We start from the raw sequence: 24,773 nt of genomic DNA, 5'->3' as shown, positions 1-24,773 counted from the left end.
TAATTGATAGCCAAGTTGGTGAGCTCTCGCCATATTTTTCTTTTCCCATGCCAATACGCCAATGGGTCCTCAGTAATATTGACCGCTGTTGAGTCATCCAGATAGGCCTGCACCATTGAAAGAATGTCCTCCCGCATTCCTGTACTTTGCACTTCTGTGTCCTTTCTGGGACAAGGAAACCCTAGCTCACTTAGCCAATCCGCTTCAGACATATCGCCTGGGCCTGGTGCAGATGATACGGTTGCTGGTGTGGTTAACGGCTCAGAGGAAAAGTCACTCACTTCTGCCACAGGCACAGATGCAGAAGTGTTTTTTTGGGACGCCTGATGGCCTGCTGATTCACTAGTAGTACTGTCTTCTCCTACAGTTTCCTTCCGCTCTCTTTCAAAACGAATGGCTGACTTAGCTAGCCAACCTTTGTACTCTGTAACATCTGATGTTTCAAAAGGAATTATTACTTTGCCAAACAATGGCTTTTTGTAACGTGGATCCAGAATAGTAGCACAAATGTAGTGCTGTTGTTTCTTGATATTTACAAGCCGTTTATTGCTAACTAGGCATTGTAATAATCTCTGCGCCAACTCATATGCTTCATTCTTTCCAGCATCTTTTAATTGTGAAGACACCACCTTGACTTGGTGCTCGAGCTTCAGCAACAATGGGATAGCTTTGCTCAAAGAACAGTCCTCCCTGCTGACGTCACGCGTGAAGACCTCAAAAGGACGAAGCATGTCTGTCAGGCTTTTAACTAGCTGCCATTGCTCCACCGCTAGCATCATTTCTGTCGTATCAGCACCCAGGTTGTAGAAATACTCATTGACTACTGGAAACAGCTCATGCAGACGCTCAAGCATGTAGAAGGTTGAGTTCCAACGTGTTGCCACCTCCTGGATAAGTGCTTTCACTGGCATTCTACGTTCATTTTGCTTGCGCCTCAGCTCCTTCCGGGCCTTAAACGAATGGTTAAAATGTGTGCATATTCTTCTGCAGATGGTCAGTATTTTGTCGACTGCAAGTTCTTTTTTCAAGAACTTTTGCACGACAAGGTTCATACAGTGCGCCAAACACGGCACTCTGAAATAGAAACCGTCCTCCATGGCCCTAACTACATTGCTGCCATTATCAGTAGAAACATAACCAACCTTGCATTTTCTTGGGGGCAGCCATTGCGAGACCTTTTTGTTAAAGTCATCCAAAATGTTGGCTGCAGTATGACTTTTCTCCATGCCAAACATGGCTAATGTTGCATGTTTACGAGCACCCTTAAAAATCTCGACCAAGTCACCACCTGCATTTATCTGTTTTGTAACCCCTGAAAAAGAGACCCAGTGTGCAGTGATGCACATGTAATCAAGGGCTTGGCAACTGGTCCACATGTCTGTTGTCAGGTGTATAGTGTGAACAGCACTCTTCTGCAAAGCAGCCCCAACCAACTCAAGCACCTCTTTATATAGTGCTGGAACAGCAACCCTGGCAAAATAGAACCGGCTAGGAACCTTCCATTTTGGGGCCAGTGTTGCCACGAGTTCAAGGAAACCCACACCTTCGACAAACGAAAAAGGGAGAAGGTCCACCGCTAGCATTTTAGCCAGCTTAGTGTTATACAGGCGTACAATTGGGTGGTTGCGTTGAAATTTCACATCTGAGGAGAACATGGCTGAAATGGTGTGCTGGACAAATTTACGGGATGATGCTGATGCCTTCTTCGACCCACTTCTGATCAGTGTTGACATTTTCCGCATTGGTGTGTCTCCCAGACTCTCAGTGTGCCTCCTATGTGTTCCGGAGGGTGTGGTGCTGCCAGGGGTACTGGGTGCAACCGGACACATGTCTGACGCTTCTTCTAACTCCCCGTCATCTTCAGATGAAACACCTAGTATGGGTATATTTTGGCCACTTGCCCTTTGGGATTGCTTTCCCTTGATGTTTGCTAGGTGCGCAAACCCTTCGACAGCGTGCCTTCTTTCAAGATAACCTATCTGGCCTCCGGTTCCATAGTTGGTACCAGTCTTACCACGGCTAACGCTAGTCTTACAAATGCAACAAACGGCTATGTTATCATACTTTGCATGGACACTAAAAAAGTTCCAAACTGGGGACTTGAAACCTCTGGTTTTGGCGCACGAGATGATACTGCCAATGCCAGATGAAGCAGTGGTGGATGAGCCTTGCAGACATCTACTGGGTTGTGCAATTATTTCAGCAACCCTACTTGAGGGAGTCGAGCTGGATGGAGTCCCCCTCTGGGGAGAAAATATGGGAGCTGTAGGTTTTGTTGAACTTGTTGTACTACTTGACTGCATTGGTGGTGCTACCAGTGGCACGTCGCCAGGGTCACGCTCAGCCTGACGTCGGGATAGGGTATAAATGTCTGTCTGCTGCATGGCCGGTGTGGCTGGAATGACATGTGTGATGACTAGGTCATTGCTGTCATCCTGTTCATCAACATCAGAATGAACCACTTCATCAAGTCCGACGTTCGGATCCATAAGTATGAGCTTTCCGGGACCCTTCCTTTTAACATTTGATACCTTTCGCAGCTCATGGTGTGCCTCCCTCTCAGACGTCGGAGATGGGTGCCAATCTAGATCCAGATCATCATCTGATGGAGCGGGGCTTGAAGAGGAACTTCTACACAAACTCCTTGATCTTTTCTTTGGTGGGGAGCTGGGAGAAAATGAATCATCAGGAGGAGTGCCTTTGTCTTCCTGACATGATACCCCGGCTCCAAAGTCAATTTCCTCCTGTGCCCCTACTTCTGGAAGAACAACCATTGTGGGCACTTGCACCGCTCCATGCGCCGCTACATGGGCCTCTTCACTGATCGCTACTTGCAACTCTCCATGGACCTCTCCTTCTTGGCCTTCTCCTTCTTGGCCTTCTCCTTCTCGGCCTTCTCCTTCTCGGCCAGCTCCTTCTCGGACAGCTCCTTCTTGGACAGCTCCTTTTCGGACAGCTCCTTCTCGGACAGCTCCTTCTCGGACAGCTCCTTGCGCATGTACTTGTGCTTGTACTAGTAGCCCATACAGTTGTTGTTGCGGCTTTGGTTGTTGAATAGTACTTGTGAGATGAGTTACAACCTGTGTTGATGGTGTGCTGCTACTTTCTTGCGATGAGCCAACATCACTGGTCGTTGGTGATTGAACCACTAAACAGGCTACCTGTGCAGTACTCATGGTGGGCCTTTGTTTTCCCCACAAAAATTTAGTGGTGGTGCCACCAGTCTCCTTGGTAAGTGGTGCCACTTGCTTCTTCTCCTTAGTAGAGACATCTTTCTTGCTAGAGGACCTACGGGCACCTCTTTTTGGAGCCATCTTCTTCAGATGTCGGAACAACAGGCCGCAGCAGGACTTCTTCCTGGCACTGATGCTCAACGATGATGCGGATTTATTGACTTTATGCACCTACAAGCAAACAAAGACAGAGGAACATCAGTAAATATATGTTGCATATGTAGCACTTCAATAAATAGTTTGCAAGTAGGCATTTATGAATACACTCGTGCACACCACACAATATGGAAATTTCAAAATTAAGAATTGCTAAATTTTTGGGAAACAGGAATTTAACATTGATCCAAGAGAGCACACACAGAGAGGGTTATAGTTTCATGTACCACTGACTCCCCCTGGGCACAATGGGTGAAAGCAAGGCAAAATGGGTGCAGGCCGGCACAAAGCTCACTGCCTGCCTTCAAAATGGCCGCTTGACCCCCATCCACATGGCCAGGACCATGCCTCAAAATGGCCACCACCAACATAGCCAGCCCCCAACCCCTACTCCAAAAAGTCAAAAAACACAACACAAATCAAATCACCACAATCCAATGTCATCCATCAAGTTTCAGAAGGCTTATGCTGCCTGCTGGTGGTTTTCTGGTGCAAAATTGCAATTTTTACAATTTCGCGAGTGCGAGATTGTTGCTTCATGGCGCGAACGTGCCGAAAAACCAGCAAAATCCGCGAACAGACCGATTCTGGGCCCCCTGGCCATAATGGATGAAATCAGAGCACACTGGGTGCAGGCCTATGGCACAAAGCACACAAACTGGCTTAAAAATGGCCCATAGACCCCCACCCACACGGGACCAGGCAATAAAATGGCCCCCACCCACATAACAAGCCCCCAACACCACCCCAAAAAGTCGTAAAACACACAAAAATCACCACAATCCAATGCCATCCATGCCCTGGCCAGAATCATGTTAAAAATCAAATTCAACAAAACAGTTGTATCATGCATGCACCCATAACTAAGCCTGGTGGTTTTCAATTCATGTGCAGAATTGTAATTTTTACAATTTCGCGAGTGCGAGATTGTTGCTGCGCGGGACGCGAGCAGCGCGAACACAAGCAAAAAAATCCTCAGCTCGCGAACTTGCAGATTTTCCCCCCCAAAAAGTCGAAAAGCAAGCAACACACACAAAAATCACCACAAACAAACAACATCAACTTACTTCCTTGTGAAATAAAATTTCGAATCCAAAAGTAATCCAAAAGGCCTCAAATCCAAATATCCAGCAGCATCCACAAAAAGTAATCCTTCCCAGTCAAGATCGAAATCAAAGTGGCCAGGAAATGGACTAAGCAATGGGAGGAGCTTGCTGGACAGGAACAGGAAGTTGGAGAATGGGGCACTTCCTTCACCCCAGCCCTATGGGAGGAGCTTGCTGGACAGGAACAGGAAGTTGGAGACTGGGCCACTTCCTTCACCCCTCCCCAATTGTAATTTTTTTACTTTCGCGAGTGCGAGATTGTTGCTGCCCGCGCCGCGGACCGCGAGCAGTGCGAACACAAGCAAAAAATCCGCTTCGCACGGATTTGCATATTTTCGCCACATCCGCGAGAGTTCGCGGATTGCGGATTTACCGAAAATCCTAAAAATCCGCGAGCGTAACGGATTTTCCGCCCATGCTTAGATTTAACGGCACGTGCAGGTTAAAAGTTCACGATTGTTTTAAGTTCAAACAGTGCCTTCCAAATGCAAGTAGCAGGTGTGGTTGAGTTGAGCATATTTTATCCTATAATATGTACTCCACGTGAAAACTGCTTTTTCTTAACCAATCACCAAGATGCTTTCCCACAAAACGAATTTGCACCCTACTTTTAAAAAACAATGCTTTTAATCTCCCAATCAGGTACCGTTTTTTATGTGAAAAGAAACTAGTTCCCCATCTTTAAACATATCTCTTATTCTACGAAGGAACTGCATGAGCTACAGACATCTTTCAAAACCTTCCAGTCATACCTTCAAAATGCTAGTGTGGATCGTAGGACATAGCTATGTTTTCTGGTGCAAGAGGTATGCAGAACAGAGACATATTACTTAGACCTAGGTTTACAGAATGTGGACATTAAATGGTTTGGACAGAGAGGATTGAAGTGGCACTAATTGTTGCCTTTGGTTAAAACCTGCTTGCATCTCCAACACCCTGACCTCATGATTGTGCACTGTGGTGGAAACGACCTAGGCACATTAACTGAGGTAGGTTTGGAAATGCTTAAGAAGGACACCTTTGGACAATTGATGTTACTTTTGCCTCAAACTGTCTTTGTATATTCCAATATATACCAAAGACAGAAGAGGAAATGGTCCGAACAATTTTGTCCTCAGATTGAAAAATCTTTGAAGAAAGTCAACAAAGCTGTGTCTGCCTACCTCAGACACCCCAAAATGGGCTCCATCTACAACAACAACATACGTTTTGAAATGGAGGATATATACAGAAGTGATGGAGTACACTTCACAGACCAAGGAAACTGAGTTTTCCTGAATAACTTGAAGCTGTAAATCCGCACTTATATGTAGCTTCAACTTATGAACGCAAGGGCTCTATTCAGAGCCACCCTATAACTTACAACTTAAGCCTGCTATTTTAGGGCCAGGTAATGGCAACTACCGGACCCTCACCAAAATGTATTCTTCACACAGCTGTGGTGCAGTTGCCAGACCCTCTCACTTTGCAGCACAGACCTCTCGCTTTCATTCCCGTCTCTACTCACCCATAAGGGTGAGTAGTTGGCACTTTACAAATACTGTATTTTTTTACCTTCGCACTCCCTATACAACACCACTTAAGCACCATATACAAGTTAAACACATATGGCACAGCGCCCAGAGCACATGACTTCACAGCATAGCACACACAGTTTAGGCTCACGGTTTCATCCCCGAGTCCCGCAGCAGCTCAATTTAACAGCATGACACTCTAGGCAATACCTCACTTAATTTCCGTACCCAGCCTTTTCAGACTGGTAGGGGTCAGTAGTAAGCATGGGCGAATTTTGCGAATCTTGCGTTCACGAATTTGCGTATTTGCGAACTCGCAATCCGCAAAATCCGCGAACTCTCGCGAATTTGCGGATTTTTTTTTGTGTTCGCAAGAGTTTCTGCCAGTTTGCGAGGGTTTTGTACCAGTTCGCAATTGCGAACTTACTTGTCGGCTCACAACGGTCGCAACTTTGTTGTTTCTACGTCTGGTTCATCATCACAGGTTGACAGCACCCTCTGTTTCACCAATGCCACCATCTGATTCACCCATGCCACCCTCTGGTACATCACTGCCACCCTCTGATTCATCACTGTAGATTATGGGGGGGAAAAGCAAGCACACCTGCCCTGCTTCAACTGACATGAATTAATTTCTGGTTCATCACTGTAGATTATGGGGGGGGGGAAGCAAGCACACCTGCCCTGCTTCAACTGACATGAATTAATTTGGGGTTGATTAATGTGTCACTGAATTTAAACTTCCTGTCTGGCACCTGCTTCCTTATCTGTAATTTGCTTTCTGTTGCAGTGCAATTTTTTTTCTCAGGACCTTTGTGGCCTACTTGTAGCTATTCTATGAGCCTGCTGTGAGGGTCAGAGCAGGGTCATAGAATAGTTGCAAGTAGGCAACTGAACTCTGGAGGGGCCCCTCAGGAAGCACTACAGGGAATGGTTACTAATGATAAGATTGAACTTTTGCACCTGCTGAGTGCTTTCAGTTTTGCAAAAATCCAAATATCCAGCAGCATCCACAAAAAGTAATCCTTCCAGGTCAAGATCCCTGGCACCTGCTTCCTTATCTGTAATTGCCTTCTGTTGCAGTGTAATTTTTTTAACAGGACCTTTGTTGTATACTTGTAGCTATTCTCTGAGCCTGCTGTGAGGGTCAGAGCAGGGTCATAGAATAGTTGCAAGTAGGCAACCGAACTCTGGAGGGGCCCCTCAGGAAGCACTACAGGGAATGGTTACTAATGATGAGTTTGAACTTTTGCACCTGCTGAGTGCTTTCAGTTTAGCAAAACTCGTTTTTCTGCAGAACAGCAACTGTAATGCCCCAAACAAACTTACTTGTGAAAGTTGATTTCTAATCCAAAAGTGATCCAAAGAAAGTCAAAAAGGCCTCAAATCCAAAAAAGTGCAGGCAAATGTCACCCTGAGCAGTTATTCTGATAAAAATCATCATTTTCAGAAGGTTTATGCTGCTTGCTGGTGGATTTCTTGTGCAGAATTGCAAATTTTGTAATTTCGCGAGTGCGAGATTGTTGCTGCCCGCCGCATCTACATTTTCGCAATTGCGAATTCTCGCGATGCGTCGCCAAACTCTCGCGGGATCCCGCAGCAAGATCCAAAATGGTGCAGCACTCGCAAAATATCGAGAAAAACAACTCGGCAAACGCTAAATGACGGTAAGTGAACGCCGCACGCCGCTATATTGTACCACCAAGCAAAAAAAATCCGCTGCGTGCGAATTTGCGGATTTTCGGTAAATTCGCGAGAGTTCGCGGATTGCGAATTTACCGAAAATCCGCAAAATCCGCGAGCGGAACAGATTTTACGCTCATGCTTAGTCAGTAGTTCAACGGCATTACCCCGAGTCCGTCAGCATTTCAGCTTATGCCCCCAGTGCCATCAGACCCGTAGGAGTGAGTAGTTAGCACTTCACAAATACCGAATTGATTTGATACGCGCAACTTTACCTTTGCACTCCCTCTATAAAGCCCCCTAAGCACCATACACAAGCAACAATGTTCAAAACAAAAGTTCATCCAAGTAGCTATAACTACATTCTGACACTACTTGGACAGATGTCGCACAGCGGCCAGAGCACATGATTTCACAGCATATGACACACAGTTTGGACTCACGCTTTTATCCCAGAGTCCAGCAGCAGCTCAGTTTAGCAGCATGAGACTCTACACACTACCTCACATATTTTCCGTACCCCAGGACTTTCAGACCAGTACGGGTCAGTAGTTTGTCCTAGTAGTTATAAACACATGCTGACACTACTTCCACAAGTGTAGTGCAGCAGCCATGGCACATGACCTCACACCATAAGACACACAATTTGGGCTTACACTTTAATACCCAAGTCCCACACAAGTTCACCTTAGCAGCATAATAATAATAATCCACATTTGTAAAGCGCACAATCACCCGTAAGGGTCTCTAGGCGCTGGGGGCCGTCGGGAAGATTAAGCGAGCTATTGCCCAGAGTCACATGGTGCTAGGCTAATCTGCCGCCGGAGCTGGGGATCGAACCCTGATCCCCAGATTCCAGCGTCAGTCGCCCTGGCCTCGGCGCCACACCTCTCCCACATCAGACTCAGACTCTAGGCAATACCTCACTTAATTTCCGTAGCCCACCACTTTCACACCGGTAGGGATGAATACTTCGCTTCACACCCCCTCTATAGCACACCCTAAACACCCCACAAAGGTTACAGTGCTCCTACCCTTCTCTTTCCCACTTTTTTCACCCTTTTTTCCCCTTACTCGCTTCAACGGAATCACAAAATGGTGGCCAACACTTCCTAGTTGCAACCGCTCGGGAGAGGTGTGGCGCCGCGGCCAGGGCGACTGACGCTGGAATCTGGGGACCACGGTTCGATCCCCGGCTCCGGCGGCAGGTCAGCCCAGCACCATGTGACTCTGGGCAATAGCTCGCTTAATCTTCCCGACGGCCCCCAGCGCATAGAGACCCTTACGGGTGATTGTGCGCTTTACAAATGTGGACTTTACTTTACCGCTCGCAGCCAATCAGCAGCAAGCTTGTGCGTGTAATGCCTCAGCCAATCAGATGGCAGCATTTCCAAACATTGATATCTGTAAATTTCGATATTTTTCAAAAACTACTGAACGAATATACACCAAATAAACAAAAGCCTGCTTTCTAGATCAAGACCCTTCTCCCTGCAAAATTTGGGGTAATTCCATTCAACCGTTCGACCTGTAACCTTGTCTAAAGTTTCCTAAGGAAATGAAAATGGAGAAAACATGTTTTGGAAACCCCCTTTTTTCTCGGCCCCCCCTTAAGGAATCACCCCCAAACTTTCGACATAGGAGCTGTTGTCAACAAAGAATTAGTTTTGAAAATTCTGCGAAGATTGATTAATCAGTTTTTGGGAATAGAATGTTGCCATTTTCCTATAGTAACTAGGTCCTAAATATAACTACCTACTGGGGACCACCAGTAGGTAATATATATTAGTATAACATATAAAAAATTCTTTAATATATATAAAAAAATATTTATATTAGATAATACTTTTAAAATGTATGTAAAATATGTTTTAACATATATATATAGTATTGAAAATATATTCAGAAGCATTTGTTCTGTATTTTTTTACCAACTATTAAAAAATGTGTTATATATTCAATAAAAAGCTTACAATTTTTATTTCTTATACATATATATCAAAAATAGGAAAAAGTTGCAAAATGTGTATAATCTTCAGTACCTTAGAGTTTCACTGCTTGGCTGCATGACTTTTTGAGCTTGGGACACGTTCGTAATGGAGATCGCAGCGCCGGTCTTCCTTCTGCTGACTGTCTCACTCAGCTGCGCATCTGCACAACTTGAGATCTTTGTGGGAACTCTGGAGAACATTTCTCTCTGATCAAACACTGTCGCTCCTTGACTCCCTTTTTCCACATCGGGGTGAGAGCCTGGACCAGGGACTCAACTTGCCAGGCTCCCCAGCAATGCTGACAGAGCTTCCCACACCCGGAGGCGCATACATTAAACCAAGAGCTCCTGCTGCTCGTGACTCTCTTCTGCAGCCCTTGACTCCCTTCTGCCACATGGGGGTCAGAGCCTGGACCAGGGTCTCCACTTCTCAGGCTCCCCCACAATGATGACAGAGCTTCCTGTGCCCAGAGGTGCATAAATTAAACCAAAAGCTCCTGCTGCGGGGGACTCTCTTCTGCCGCATCGGGGTGAAAGCCTGGACCAGGGACTCTACTTCCCAGGCTCCCCGCAATGCTGACACAGCTTCCAGTGCCCAGAGGCACATAAATTCAACCGAGACCCCCCGCGGCACAGGACTATCTTCTGCCGCCCTTGACTCTTTTCTGCTGCATCGGGGTGAGAGCCTGGACCAGGGACTCCACTTCCCAGGCTCCCCTGCAATGCTGACAGAGCTTCCCGTGCCCAGAGGTGCATAAATTAAACCAAGAGCTACCGCAGCACGGGACACTCTTTTGCCACCCTTGACTCTCTTCTGCTGCATCATGGTGAGAGCCTGGACCATGGGCCTCCAATTCCCAGGCTCCCCCGCAACGCTGACAGAGCTTCCTGTGCCCAGAGGTGCATAAATTAAACCAAGAGCTACTGCAGCATGGGACTCTTTTCTGCCACTCTTGACTCTCTTCTGCTGCATTGGGGTGAGAGCCTGGACCAGGGTCCCCACTTCCCAGGCTCCCCCGCAATGCTGACTGAGCTTCCCGCGCCCAGAGGTGCATAACTTAAACTGAGAGTTCCCCTGTGCAGGATGCGCTCTGGACGCGCCCGAGCATGCCCATCCATGCCCATTGTAGCCCGGAGGAGGCTGGGCTGGTCCTAACCTCTTGGTTTACCTGTTTGGAACCTGGGAAAAAGACAACACAATACAACTGGCTAAAACTGTGTTAAGGTAAAATGTTTCAAGCTTTCCCAACCATAAGGTAACCTTCAGTATGGGGAAAAGGAAACCAACGCCAGTTATAAAACACACTGACACAACTCTAGATGGTTTCCTTCAAAAGGTGGTTGGGCTATTAATAAGTAAATAGAACTGACGGCACCCACCCCCTTACCAATCAGCTCCAGTCCTTTCTGACTCTTATACAGCTGTGGCAGACACTGATGTTGGTCAGAGGTTACAAGTCCCACTTGCGTCAAATGTTGTAATTCTGGACCAGAGAGACTTAAGTACCACACAAAATGGAGATGAGTCTCTTCCCCTCCCAGCAATAGCAGAGATTGGGTCCTTCACATCTTCGGGACCATTAGACATATCGTCTCAGATTGCGTGTGAGGCAAGTAGGTGGCCAGTTTTTCGCCCTTTTGGTCTAAAAGTATCTTTGCGAGAACTTAATAAAACAAAATCAGGCTCCTCTGCAGATCCCTGCCCGGCCAGATTCTTCAAGTTACTAGCCCTCTGGGTCAATCCTGTTTTGAATGCTATCCTATTTGCTGGAAAATGTATTTGTTCAGCCAATTCTTAAAAAGGAAGATGCTGACCCAACAGAACCTAAAAATGTTAGGCTAATCTCACTCCTCCCCGCCCCGGCTAAAATCTTAGAGAAGGAGATCCAGAAACAACTTGGGGACTTCCTAGAGTCATCTGCACGACTCCCAGTCTGGATTCAGAACCGGGTAGAGCACGGAAATGGCTCTGCTGGAAGTTGCAGAATCTATCCGTGATACCCTTGACAAAGGAAGCTGTGCGATGCTGTTGCTGTTGGACTTGTCCGCAGCTTTTGATACGGTGTCGCACAGGATTCTACTAAATAGACTGAAATGTCTAGGGGTGACGGGCACAGTCTGGGCTTGGTTTTCCTCTTTCTTAGTGGGACGCACACAGTGGGTGTCTCTCCACGATCATGTCTCTACCTCCAGCCCTTTGGTATGTGGGGTTCCACAGGGCTCGGCCTTGAGCCCATTGCTTTACAATGTGTATCTCTCCCCCCTTGCAGCAGTTATTGAACAATATGGAGTGAAGTTTGTTTCATATGCTGACGATACACAACTGGTGTTCTCCTTTAGAGATCACAGCAAGGCGGCCTTTGCCAACTTTAGGCAGTGTCTTCTGAATATTTCGTCTTGGATGATGGAGAACTGCCTAATGTTGAATACAGAGAAGACAGAGGTCTTGATTTTCAACCAACTGACAATCCCACGGCCTGAGCTATGGTGGCTGGCTGAGTTGAATCCACCCCCTTCTCCTGTTGTGGCCAGGAATTTGGGCTTTAAGCCTGAGGCACAGCTGACTGGCAAAGCATAAATCGCCCATGTCTCCGTGCAATGCTTCTGGAAGTTGTAGGCTTTAAGAAACTTTCTCCTTTACCTTCCCATGGATTGCAGAAAGACAGTGGTGCACGCATTGGTTACATCCCAACTTGATTATGTGAATAGCCTCTACCTGGGGCTTCCGGAGTATTTACTCAGAAGGCTACAGTTGATCCAAAATGCTGCGGCGAGGCTAATCCAGAATGTGCCAATGCGTCGCCACACAACCCTCATTTGCTCAGTCTGGTCTGGCTACCTGTAAAAAGAAGAATTGAATATAAAGCACTTACTCTGGCCCATAGAGCAGTGAATGACATTGGCCCACAGTATCTGAGGCACAGACTCCAAAAGTATAGCAGGAACAGATCAAACGACCAGAAACATCTGGTCATCCCACCGTTTGCAAAGACCAGGATTGGCAGCCTGGCCTTTTCGGTCAAAACTACAAGACTCTGGAACTCCATGCCGGAACATCTGAGGAGGATGGATTCGGAAGTCAGGTTCAAGAAAGCCTTAAAAACTTGGCTATTTGTTCTCCCTTAATGCTCTTCTTCTTAAGCTCTTGTCTTTTGCACTACTAGCGCCGGGACACCTCCGCTGGAGGTAGCTGTGCGCTCTATAAGCTGCACTAATAATAATAATATTAACAGGATAAAAAAGTAAACACACTGAAGTGGCAGTGGTAGGCACTGAGGCTGACCAAAGACTGAAGGGCCATTCACCAAGGGTGAAGAGAACTAAACAAACCCTCCTGTGTAAACCTTGTGCTGGAGGAAGAAGAGTCATTACATAGGACGAAACAGACATATCCATTGGCATATCCATGGATAGACTGAATAAAGTAGTACAAGCAGCGTTGGCACCAATTCTAGCCCGTTTACTTTGCATAGAAGAGCATCTTGCCTGTCTTTCGAATGGCTAAGGAAAAACAACGATAACAGGAAAACAAGCCAATATGGTCACTCGACCTAGTTGCACTAAAAAGCGGGTAAAAGATGTTTCCGTTAGTGCTAATCTGAGAAGGTCAGCCCCATAAGTGACCTATCCATTACGAAAAACCAACACTATACCCAAGAGTTCCCCACCACCAACGTCAACAATAGTTTGAATCCTTTGTCATCTGGGGACGTGGGATGGGAAAAGGAATTCCGTTGGCGACAACTGTAAGCAGGAACAAGGAGGTATTAATCAAGAGAACTCTGACCCTCTGATTGGGGGGAGACACCCAGAAGGTTTTATTGCTACAAATGGCCCACTGCATGTCCCTCAGGGTGCAGGGTGCATTTGATATTTTAGATTTACCTCCAGATTGTACAACATATACATTGATCTTGACAGGGGTCCCCCCAATCCTACCGGTGCATCAAGAAAGTTGCCAGAGCCTAATCAAGAAATCTGCTCATTGATTTTCAAAGAAATTGTTCTCGCAAACAAACTAGCCTGAACATGTTAATATGGCAAGGAGGGTTAGCTGGTTGGGCAATACGGCTAACTGTGTGAATGGGGGTTGTGTTGTGCTTAACTTTAAGAAGCCTGGGTTCACACATTTTGCCCTGATACATCTGAGAAATTCATTTAGTAAATTAATTAAGGTCCGTCCACTTGTTTTTTTTCTATCCACCCAATTGGGGGACTTTCAGGAAACAACAGCCCATAGAGAATCAACAGAACAGATTCCCCCTCCCTCAGTTCTCCTCATTTATTCATCCCAACCGCTTTGATGCTCTCTCTGGAGTGAGTGAAATTGACTGACTGTCTGTATGTGCGGGCAGAACAGCCAAAACGAGAAGATCTATCTTACAATGCCTTAGTCTAGATCGGACCTCAGATGCTGTTGACATTGGCAGAAAACCACCTGTTGGAACCACTTCACCCAATCTCATCAGCACTATTAAGAATATAACTCAAACTGGAAAGTGCTTTCGTTCTTCTACCTCCATCCCCAATGATAACCTCAGAGGTGAGGGGTCCAACATGGCAGCTATTGTTGCTATGCCCGTCATTAATTCCACATTGGTGAGCACGGCCAATCAAGGTTCCACTATTCACCTATTTAAAATCACCTCCTGGAATATTGCTGGTATTCGCACAAAGTTGTAAAACGAGGTGTGGCTAGAATACATTAGGGGCTTTGATATAATGTGCCTCGAGGAAACTTGGCATAAAGATGACATTGTGATGGACGGCTATCATTCCTTCGTCATCCAAGCAACCCCTTCATTGGCAGGGAGGGCTAAAGGAGGGCAGGTGCTACTAATTTATGTAAAATATGGGTTTGTACAAGCCTCTGTTGTTAACTCCTTACCCTAGTACTGTCTAGTTCTGATTTCTAACCTGATTTGGGTCAAGTTATTGCTGGTAAACTGGTATTATAATATCTGTGACCATAATTGTAGCCAGGTCATCGAAGCCCTTCAGGCAGAAATCAATACTCTTTCAGGGAAGTGGCATCCACTATGCATCCTCTGGGTGGGGGATTTCAACTGTACTATTTGCATACATAGTACCAAACGAGTTTTTGGGCGGCTGGATTTAGAGGACCAGCCTCAGTCACATTTGATTCATATACCACAGGGCAAGGCCTTAAATTCTAATATTATTGTCAATGACCTGGGCCTTACCAATGACTAGGCATCTTGCCTTGTAGCACAGTGCCCACGTATATTGAAGGCAAAGGGAGTTTTATAGTTTTTATCTTCATATCAAGGAGGTATCTTCCGCTTGTTCACGTTTTTGAGGTAGAACCAAATAACGCCAGCGATCATAATCCCCTAAGCATTTCATTTAGCATAATAGCTGAGGTAGGGAATGGCGATGGTTGCCTCATTCAACATCACCGCAACAAAGGGGTAAGATGAAACTGGAGCAAAATAAACCATATAGAATTTGAGGGAAAAGTTGTCGCTGGGAATGTGGACTCTATCATGAGATGCCTTCACATGACGCTCCCCCAGATGAGGTCATTTGCGATTCTGAACTTGTTTGTGCAGATGTAGCCAAAAGACGTACTAGACCCATACAGAGGAGGGCATCCCGGGAGAAGCGGTGATTTAACACAGAGTGTTCCAGAGGCCGAAAGAATCTTAAAATGCCCCTTCATGGAAATCCGTGACAGAACCCAAATTAAAAACACAAGACATGCATATAAAAGTGTCTTTAGCCAAAGGAAGGAAGAACTGAGGAAATTAGCTTGGGATGATTTGGAGAGAGTTAGTGCCCTTTACGATTCTAAAAGCTTTAGGAATATCATTAATCTTCCTTTTTTTAGGATGAGGTTGGGCAGATGGACTCTCTGATCATGGAGGATGTGTAGGAATCTCCTTTTACCTCTATATTCAATCCAAATTGTGTGCAGTTAGAGGAGGAACTAACCCCAGACCACCCAACTAAGTGTATCCCTCACTGTGGTCGAGGTTGAGGAGGCTCTAGCAAAAGGAACTTGTATGGAAGCCCCAGGCCTGATGGGGTTCCTTTAGATTTGTTTAAAAGTAATCCCAACCTCTGGGCACCCTTGTTGACCAATGTCTATAAAATCTGTGGTGACTGGTCCTATCCCAGTGCCATGGAAGAAGGCCATTGTGGTTCCTGCATTTAAAAAGGGTGATAGGAGTGACCCAGCTGCTATAGGCCAAATTCCCTCATTGATGCTGCGGCCAAGGTTTTGGGGAGGGTCATTCTCGCATGATGTCAGTATCCATCGAACTGCCCACCATCTTCCGCACTCTAGTAGTAGTAGGGGATGTATTCAGGGTGAACCCCAGGGTGCTAGGTGCATGTCACACACTTACATCCTACTTAGGAAGACTGCCTGTCAGGTGGGGGCTCCTAGCAGGGATGGTGCAATGAGCTAAAAAACGGTGTTGGATCTAGCCCTGATCTCTTGACTGGGTGAGAGTATTCTGATTAATTCAGAGACTCTGTCCATCACCACCCCTTGTTGTAAATATTTTTGTCCACCCTAAGCGTGGAAGGGTATACTCAGATGTGAGTCCCTTGCTCATTGCACCATCAGGATTCAAGCAAGCCTGGCCGAAGACGGCTGAAATGCCAGAAACCGGTCCCCGGAAGCTTGTTTCCTTCCCAGTGTAAGAATTGGCTTTTGTAGTCTGGTCTGCCCTGTTCCCATGATGCACTGGGCCAGGGACAGACTAATTTGCATACAGCCAGGTTCTGAAACTGGGATGGTGCAATGAGCTAAAAAACGGTGTTGGATCTAGCCCTGATCTCTTGACTGGGTGAGAGTATTCTGATTAATTCAGAGACTCTGTCCATCACCACCCCTTGTTGTAAATATCCTAGCAGGTTCTCAACAGATGCCTCTTGCCCTCGGCTCATCCCCTCTTTTACTCCCAGTGTTCCCTGACTTATATTTCTTTAATTCTCTGCTCCGGTATGTGGTGGTGTTTTCCTTATCTTTGTTTCCAGGCTACGCCAGAGCTCTACTCAGCAACCTCCATGACTCAGCAGCCTCTGTAACTCAACAAGCCTTCATGACTCAGCAACCCCCATGACTCAGCACCCTCCATGATTCAGCAACCTCCATGACTCAGCAGCTCCTGTGACTCAACAAACCTCCATGACTTAGCAGCCTCTGTGACTCAGCAACCTCCATGACTCCGAAGCCTCAGTGACTCAACAAGCCTCCAAGACTAGCAACCTCCATGACTCATCAGCCTGGCAAAAGGTATTTAAGTCTCACCCAGGCTCATATTCAGTGCTTCGCATTGAGTTTCCTATTGAAGATCTTTTGGCGTGACGGCTCTTCTCTGCAGGTGCTGGTCGGAAGAGTCCTGTTACATCCTTGCTGCTGCTACTCGCAGACAAGTCTAAATCCTTTTTGGGCTGCATTTAACTCTTGTGCTCAGTGGAATTCCATTGTTTTGACTCCCGGCTCATTTCTGATTATCAGGGAGATCTTGGGTAACTGCGCATGGAACTCTTCGCAGTCAGAGACTTTCTGACTTCGTTTCCTATAGCACAGTTCCCTCTTCTTCCCACTCAGCTTACTTTACGCTACTTGCCTGGATTCTGGTCATTTCCTCCTCATAGCATTTATGTAATTCATGCATAGTCCTTGTTGATAGAAGTGTATATTATTATTGCAGTGTTTATTGTTATCCTGTTACGTCTCTGTTTTTTCTTGCTGAAAGAAGGTCTTGGTAACGTTCTCAAGCCTTGGATATACTTCAGCCGAAGGATACAGATTATGTCTTATCTCATTGAAATAAGACGTATGGGGCCAGATGTAGGTAAATCTCATTTACCGATCCATAAATACCGAATTTTACCGATTCTGTATTTATGAATCGGTAAATAAGATGTAGGTAAAAAATCGGTATTTTTTACCGAATCGGTAAGATTCGGTATTTACCGATTCAGTAAATACCGAATCGGTATTTGCTATTGAATCCTATGGGCCTTGAAGCCCATAGGATTCAATAGCAAATACCGAATCGGTATTTACCGAATCAGTAAAAATATCGAATTGCAAAGGGGGCCAGGGTTTCACTTTGACACCCTGTTGCACCCCTGTAACTGGCTTGTGCGCCATGTGGCACACATACATGCCCTTAGGGCATGTCTGTGTGCCACATGGCACAGGTGCACATGCACAGATGTGCATGTACACAGGGATTCGGTATTTACCATGCAATTGTATTACATGGTAAATACCGAATCCTGAAAGGCCTGAAGCACTGTTCAAAGTGCTACCTACATCTGAAAATACAGAATCGGTAATTTTACCGATTGGTAAATGTACCGAATCGGTAAAATGTACAGAATCGGTACATTTATCGATTCTGTAATTTTACCGATTCGGTAAAATTACCGATTCGGTAAAATTACCGATTCTGTATGTTTTTTGAGCCCCTACATCTCCATAGCCCAATACCGGTCGGAAACGGCCGAAAATCGGTATTTTTGGCCGTTTCCGACCGGTATTGGGCTACCTACATCTGGCCCATGGTGTTCTTATGTGTAATCTTCATTGGCACACTATTGTGTGAGTGTTTATTTATCTTTGGCGCAATATTGTCTGAGTGTGTATTTATCTTTGGCGCCATATGGTGTGAGTGCAGTTCTGATTTTCTCTAATCATTCTTTTATCATGACCCAATGCAGAAAGTTTATGCATGATATATGTCATTGAATATTTGTGTTCTTATTGATGTCTTTTACTACTGCTGCAGGAGCTGGTATCCATACTCAATCCTATCTTTAGGACAGATGCCCCAGATTGTTCTGTGACCCAGAGTTTGCTTCCCCACCAGCACAAACGTGCACCAGTTGTTTGTTTCTTTATTTTAGCCTTTTGTTTTAACTAATTATTTTAGTTTATTGTTTGTTCCCAAACCCCCCGCCCTTGAGATTATCAGGTGAGCACTTGTGTCTCTGGTTCAGTGTTCATAGGATGATTTATGGGGATTGTTGGAGTCCAGCTGCATCCGCGTGTCCAGCAGAGATAAGAATGTGTTTCAATGTTCATCCTCCCAGATTGGTTCCTGATACACGACTCGAAACCTGGGCGTCCTGATTATGGGCATGTACATGAGGGCCAGGGGGGAGTTCTATCCACCTGGCCTTCGTGGACTTGTCCAGTGCTTTGGATACTGTTAACGGGCAGAAGCAATGGGCCCTGATGGGGACAATGGGTGTTGAGGAGGCTCCCATCTCCATTCTACATAGCCTCCATGCCTCTACTACTGTCGCCATAAGGTTTGGTTCCCAGGAGGAAAAGACTAAGCTAATTGTCTCTACAGAAGGTGTATGGCAGGGTTTTATCCTAGCTCCCTTCCTTTTTTAAATGTATACTTAATTGTCTTGAGGCATTTTTAATAGACAAGTTTTTTAACTTTCCCCCAATAGGTGGCAATCCAGTCCCGGTATTATCATACGCTAATATATTATGCGGATGATACTGTGCTAATGACTTTGACAGCAAATAGCCTTCAAAATCACTCAATGCTTTTACCGATTTTATGTCGGCTCTTGACTTAAAGGTACATTTTGTTAAATCTTATATTATGGTGTGTGGCCCCAAATCTACTTAAACAAGAAAGTAAGGGGAAAGACTATCGACAAGTTGACTAACTTTTCACATCTGGGAAATCATTTTAGTAATACTATGAATTGGGCTCCCCACTTACTTCCAGGGTGCAACACACTAGCAGGGTGGTGGGTGGGCTATTTAGTTTTGCCTGCAAACTAGGTCGCAAACTGGTGACAGAGCTGGTTACCTTATATAAATCTAAATGTCTATCTGTTGTGGAAAACAAATGTATTAAAAGGCTACTGATGACCCCTAATAGTGACCCTACACTCTTTTGTCATCATTATATGAAAGCGGTCCCAGCAGCTGTATTTTACCCATCTTTTAAATAAAATAGCGTCTTTGCACAAATTTTGCTAATTGTATTTTAATATTGATAACTTACTTTATTTCGCTTTCCTCGCCGGTCACTGCCTTTCTATTGTTGGCTCTCTCCGTCCGACCCCAGCGGTACCCGGAAGTTAGGCGGGTCCGCACTGCACTTGGGGTTGGCGGTCAAGTTCTTTCTTTGCCGCCAGTACTTAAGTCACCCTGGGGAGACTGCGCAGCGGGCGTGCCGCTGGCGTGCCAAAGACACGCCAGAGGAGGGCCCGTCTGCGCCCGTCCGCGCCTGGCCCGTGCCGAGTGCCAGTAGCCCTGGCTGTCCAAAGTCCCATATTTATAGCAGAACTCAGCTTCTTGCTATACAGAATGGTACTTGTAGGAGTCATGACTTATCATCTCAAGCCCAGATTTTCGTAAAGGGTCAGTATGCTGATTGCTTTTCTCAGCCTACGTCAGCTAGCAATTATGTCTTTGAACGTAAGAACAAGACAGGGAGACAACAGGCGACTGAACCTGGGGAGCCAGATAACACTAGAGTGAGGGGGGTAGCGCCAAGGATTATTAACAAGGAGGGATTAATTAACAGTCTACAAGGCAGAAATCAATGTCTTACCCAATGTATTTTATTGAACGTACATTCAATGGGGAAACATAAATGTGAGGTGGAGTAATTGATCCAGGCATCCTCCCCAGACATACTTTTCCTGACGGAAACATGGACGGACAGTACTGCTGGCCCCGACTGGAACATTGCGGTGCCAGAGGGATATGCAATTATGTCACAAGATAGAGAAAAAGGTCGAGGTGGTGGAATAGCCATTATTTACCGAGAGAATTTTAAGATGCGGACAGAATCTATATCAGTCCTGCCGGCAGAGGCATTACGTTTTTGTATAAAATTAAACAATTTGACCTCTTTTCAGGGGCTCCTTTTATATCGCCCTCCTGGGGCTAGGTTGGCCTTTTCCCAAGCTTTACAGACGCTTTTGGAGTCTTTCACTGACTCCCTCCCCCTTACTATACTGGGCGATTTTAACTACCATCTAGAACTGTTAAACAACGCAGAGTCTGTTAAATTGTTGGATATTATGGCGGCCTACTGTTTCGGACAATTAGTAACGGAATCGACCCACAGGGCAGGGCATACTTTGGATGGTATTTTTACAAATAATCCGGACATTGAGCTGATGGATATATCTACTTTAGCATGGACAGATCATAAGGCTATTCATTTTACTATCAGAAACATACAGCCTATTCGATGCCCTGGTGCCAAACCTGGTAAAGTAAAGGTCCGTGGATGGAACAAGGTTCAGGGCAGTGATTTGAGCTGGCGTTGGATGGTGGCCCTGTTCCGCTAACATCTGACAATAATGAAGCAGCCTCTCAGTTTACTGAATGGCTTGTGCCAGCTGCCAATCAGATAGCCCCTGAGAAACTGTTAATAGTAAAGAGGTCAAGAATATCCTCGCCTTGGTATAGTCCTCAGCTTAAGGTTTTAAAGGTGGAATGTAGGAGAGCCGAAAATTCATGGAGACAAGATTATAGAGATAGTAGGAGAGCAATCTATAATCATGCACTTCAGCAATACAAAAATGCGATAATTGCGGCTAAAAAACAGTATTTTACAACTAAAATTAAAGATGCTGGAAATTCCACTAAGGAACTATTTAAATCTGTTAACTTTTTGGCAAAACCACAGCAGAATAATGCTTTTAAGGCAGATCAGGAAATGTGCAACAACCTGGCCCTTTTCTTTCAAAACAAGGTGCAAGTAATAGATGACGACCTTCTAAATATGCAGGGGACCTGCAATGCGAATTGGCATCCAAAGGAGGATGTTCCTCTAATGCAGTGCAGACTGTCCTGCTTCCCAGAGATTTCAAATGAGGAGGTGCAAAAGCTGCTCCTATCCATAAAATCAGGTTCCCCTAGGGACCCATGTACTCCTGCCAATATGCATCTGGCCTCCAAGAAGATTTGTGAGAGGCTGACTACCCTTATTAATCAAGTCTTGGAGACAGGTTCATACCCTATAATGTGGAAACAAGCGGCCATTAGACCATTGCTTAAGAAGCCCAACTTGGATCCATATGTGCTGAAGAATTATCGCCCGATCGCTGGATTACCAACGGTGGCAAAGGTCATAGAGAAATCATTAAATAAGGTGCTGAGTGACTATCTGAACATAAATATTTTGCTAGACTCAACACAACATGGCTTTCGTGCTTGTCATTCCACCGAATCCGCCCTGATTATTGGAATGGAGGAGATACGGAAGGTGGTGGATGGTGGAGGCAGGGCAATCCTTATACTCCTGGAACTATCGGCAGCATTTGACACCGTGAACCACGCGGTGTTAGTGCAGCCTCTGAAGGATCTAGGGGTTGAGGGTACGGCCCTAGCCTTGCTCTCCTCCTTTCTGGAGGATAGGGAACAACATTTGGTATGGGATGGACTGAAGTCTGAGAGTTTCCAACATCTATGTGGGGTTCCTCAGGGATCAGCGTTTTCCCCTACATTGTTCAATATCTATGTCACCCCGTTGGCCAGGCTCATCAGAAGGTATGGTTTCGCACTGATTTCTTATGCTGATGACTTCCAACTTGTTATTTCCTTCTGCAAGCAACCAGAAGTCACAGCTGCTAAATTTCACTCTTGCCTTTCCGAGATCATTACCTGGATGAATCATAGTTACTTGAAGATTAATACAGATAAAACGGAGGTGATAGAATTTGGAGGTTGACACCCCGTGTGGAATGATTCGCAGTGGCCACCGGAAGCTGGGAAGTGTCCCTGTCCCATTTCTAAGGTCAGGAACCTCTGGGTCATCTTTGATGACCAGCTGAATTTCTCTGCCCAAGTTAGCAGTCTGACTTCATCCTGTTTCTTTCTCTTAAAAACTTTGAGAAAGATTTTTCCATTTATTTCACACCAGCTACAAAAGACAGTAATGTTGAGTCTTGTCCTGTCTAAACTAGATTATTGTAATGCTCTTTTTAAGGGCATTGACAAAACACAGATGGGTTAGCTCCAGTCTCTTCAGAATGCAGCAGCAAGGTTGCTTCTGAATATCCCCAGGGGCTGTTCAACTTTAGCAGGTATTAAATCGCTGCATTGGCTTCCGGTTCAGCAGCGTGTTGATTTTAAGGCTTTATGCCTGGTTCACAAAGCGCTTTATGGAGGCGGCGCCGATGAGGTTTACAAATTATTTACACCCTATAACCCCTCACGCGCCTTAAGATCCACTTATTTGGGTCTACTTAAGACTGCCAAGATGAGACAGGCGAGGTGGGGGGGTAGGACATTATCAAATGGGGCAGCGCACTTATGGAACAGACTGCCTTTGGCTATGAGATTTCAAGTTAATAGAAAGCTGTTTCGGAAAGACTTGAAGACTTTACTCTTTTCCGACACCTAGTCTGTCTGAAGATGTAGCTGCTGGATCCTTTACATACATGAGACCCAAGACGCCAAGGCAATCGAGCGCTTTATAAACCTTTATCCTATCCTTTCCTATCATGAGTTGGAGCTAGAATTTTTACAGGATGGAATAGATATGGACCCTCTTCTTTTATGGGCCAAAATTTGGTTGTCAGAGGATCTAACGTTTACAAGGTACGTTATCAAGGATTGTATCCCTCTAGATAGTGCTTTGTCAATCCCCTGGCTCCATTTTGAGGGAGATAGCCTCCATGAGATAGATTTGGGGCACTACCATGACAGCCCTGCTAGTATTAATTCAAATGCAAAAATAACAATAAAAGAGGCATTTTATTTCAAGGCAAACACACTTCGCTCATATGGAGAGGTGTCAGGACCTTCGCATCTGTTTGCTGCCCAACAGCAATTTTATCTTACTTTTACTACCAATGCCCGGATTCAATTTCTCCTAACTAGATTTTGTTTATGCACATTGCACTTTCTAGTGGCATTTCCAAAACAGTTAGGATGGGTTCATGTACTCATACCTTGCCCTTGTGATAATATGGCAGCTCAGAGCATCCTGCACTTTATGTTGTTTTGCCCTCTTTATGTAGAGCCAAGAGGAACAATTTTGGCCCCATTCTTGTGGGAAAATCGACCATGTACTTACATCGAAAGCTTTAGTGTTTTACACTCCTTGGCTACACTTGATATTTACACTGCTGTGACAACGTTTATAAAAGCTGCAATGATCATTAGAAAACGTTATGAATCACAATGAACGATCGTGAATGATGCAACTTACTAACTTTTATCTAAGTATTAATTACATTTTAGGCTCGATGTCGTAGTGTGTTGTTTCGAGTATTTGATACAAACAATATCTATATTCCTTTTTTAACTGTCGGAATTCATGGAAATTATTGTATTGATTTTATTTCTCTTATTATTCAAGTATGCCTTGAAGAAATTATTTAGATTGCAATGTTTGTTTGTTTGTTCAAACATTACAGTCTTTGAAGCCGAATAAAGTTCATTTGACTTGACTTGTATAATCTTCAAAAAACAATTGTGTTATTCTAATACTTATTAATATAAAAATAATGATGATTTACAAATATTATGCTTCTTTACCACACCAATGCAAATACTAATTTTACAAATAATTTAATGCTACAAGCAAAACACATTCTAGCCTCACTTCACTACAAACAAAGTTAATACCTTTCTATTACACTAAGGGCCTCATTATGAGTTTGACAGTACGAGGACCTCAAAACTCACAGTGGCACAGCCGTAGTGGTCTGGCCACCGCTGCACTAGTGATCCGACTGCCGGATTACAACTTGGGCGATCGAATCGCCATGGCACCACAACCTTAAGGGATTCCTGGTGGTGGGGCTGTGCTCTGAGGGCAAAATCTGCTTGATGGTGTTCTGTGGCACCACTAAGCGTATTTCAACTTTTCTCACTGCCAGGGTTCGCATGGACGTTCTTCTCCATGATGCTGCTGGTGGTGAGGAAAGAAGAGTGTCCTATAGGGCAGGGACATCCAACCAGTAGCTCATGAGCTACTGTAGCGCTCCAGCTACATCTGAATAGCTCACCTGTGTGCAGCCAGCTAAATTAGAAAGCTTTTGCTTGGATGAATTAATGTACATGTAACAAAATCGAAATTATACAATACTAATAATATTAGTTGCTCTC

This window comes from Lissotriton helveticus, chromosome 3_1 (assembly GCF_964261635.1).
Source record: "Lissotriton helveticus chromosome 3_1, aLisHel1.1, whole genome shotgun sequence".
Lineage (NCBI taxonomy): Eukaryota > Metazoa > Chordata > Amphibia > Caudata > Salamandridae > Lissotriton > Lissotriton helveticus.
This window is presented reverse-complemented; position numbering follows the sequence as displayed.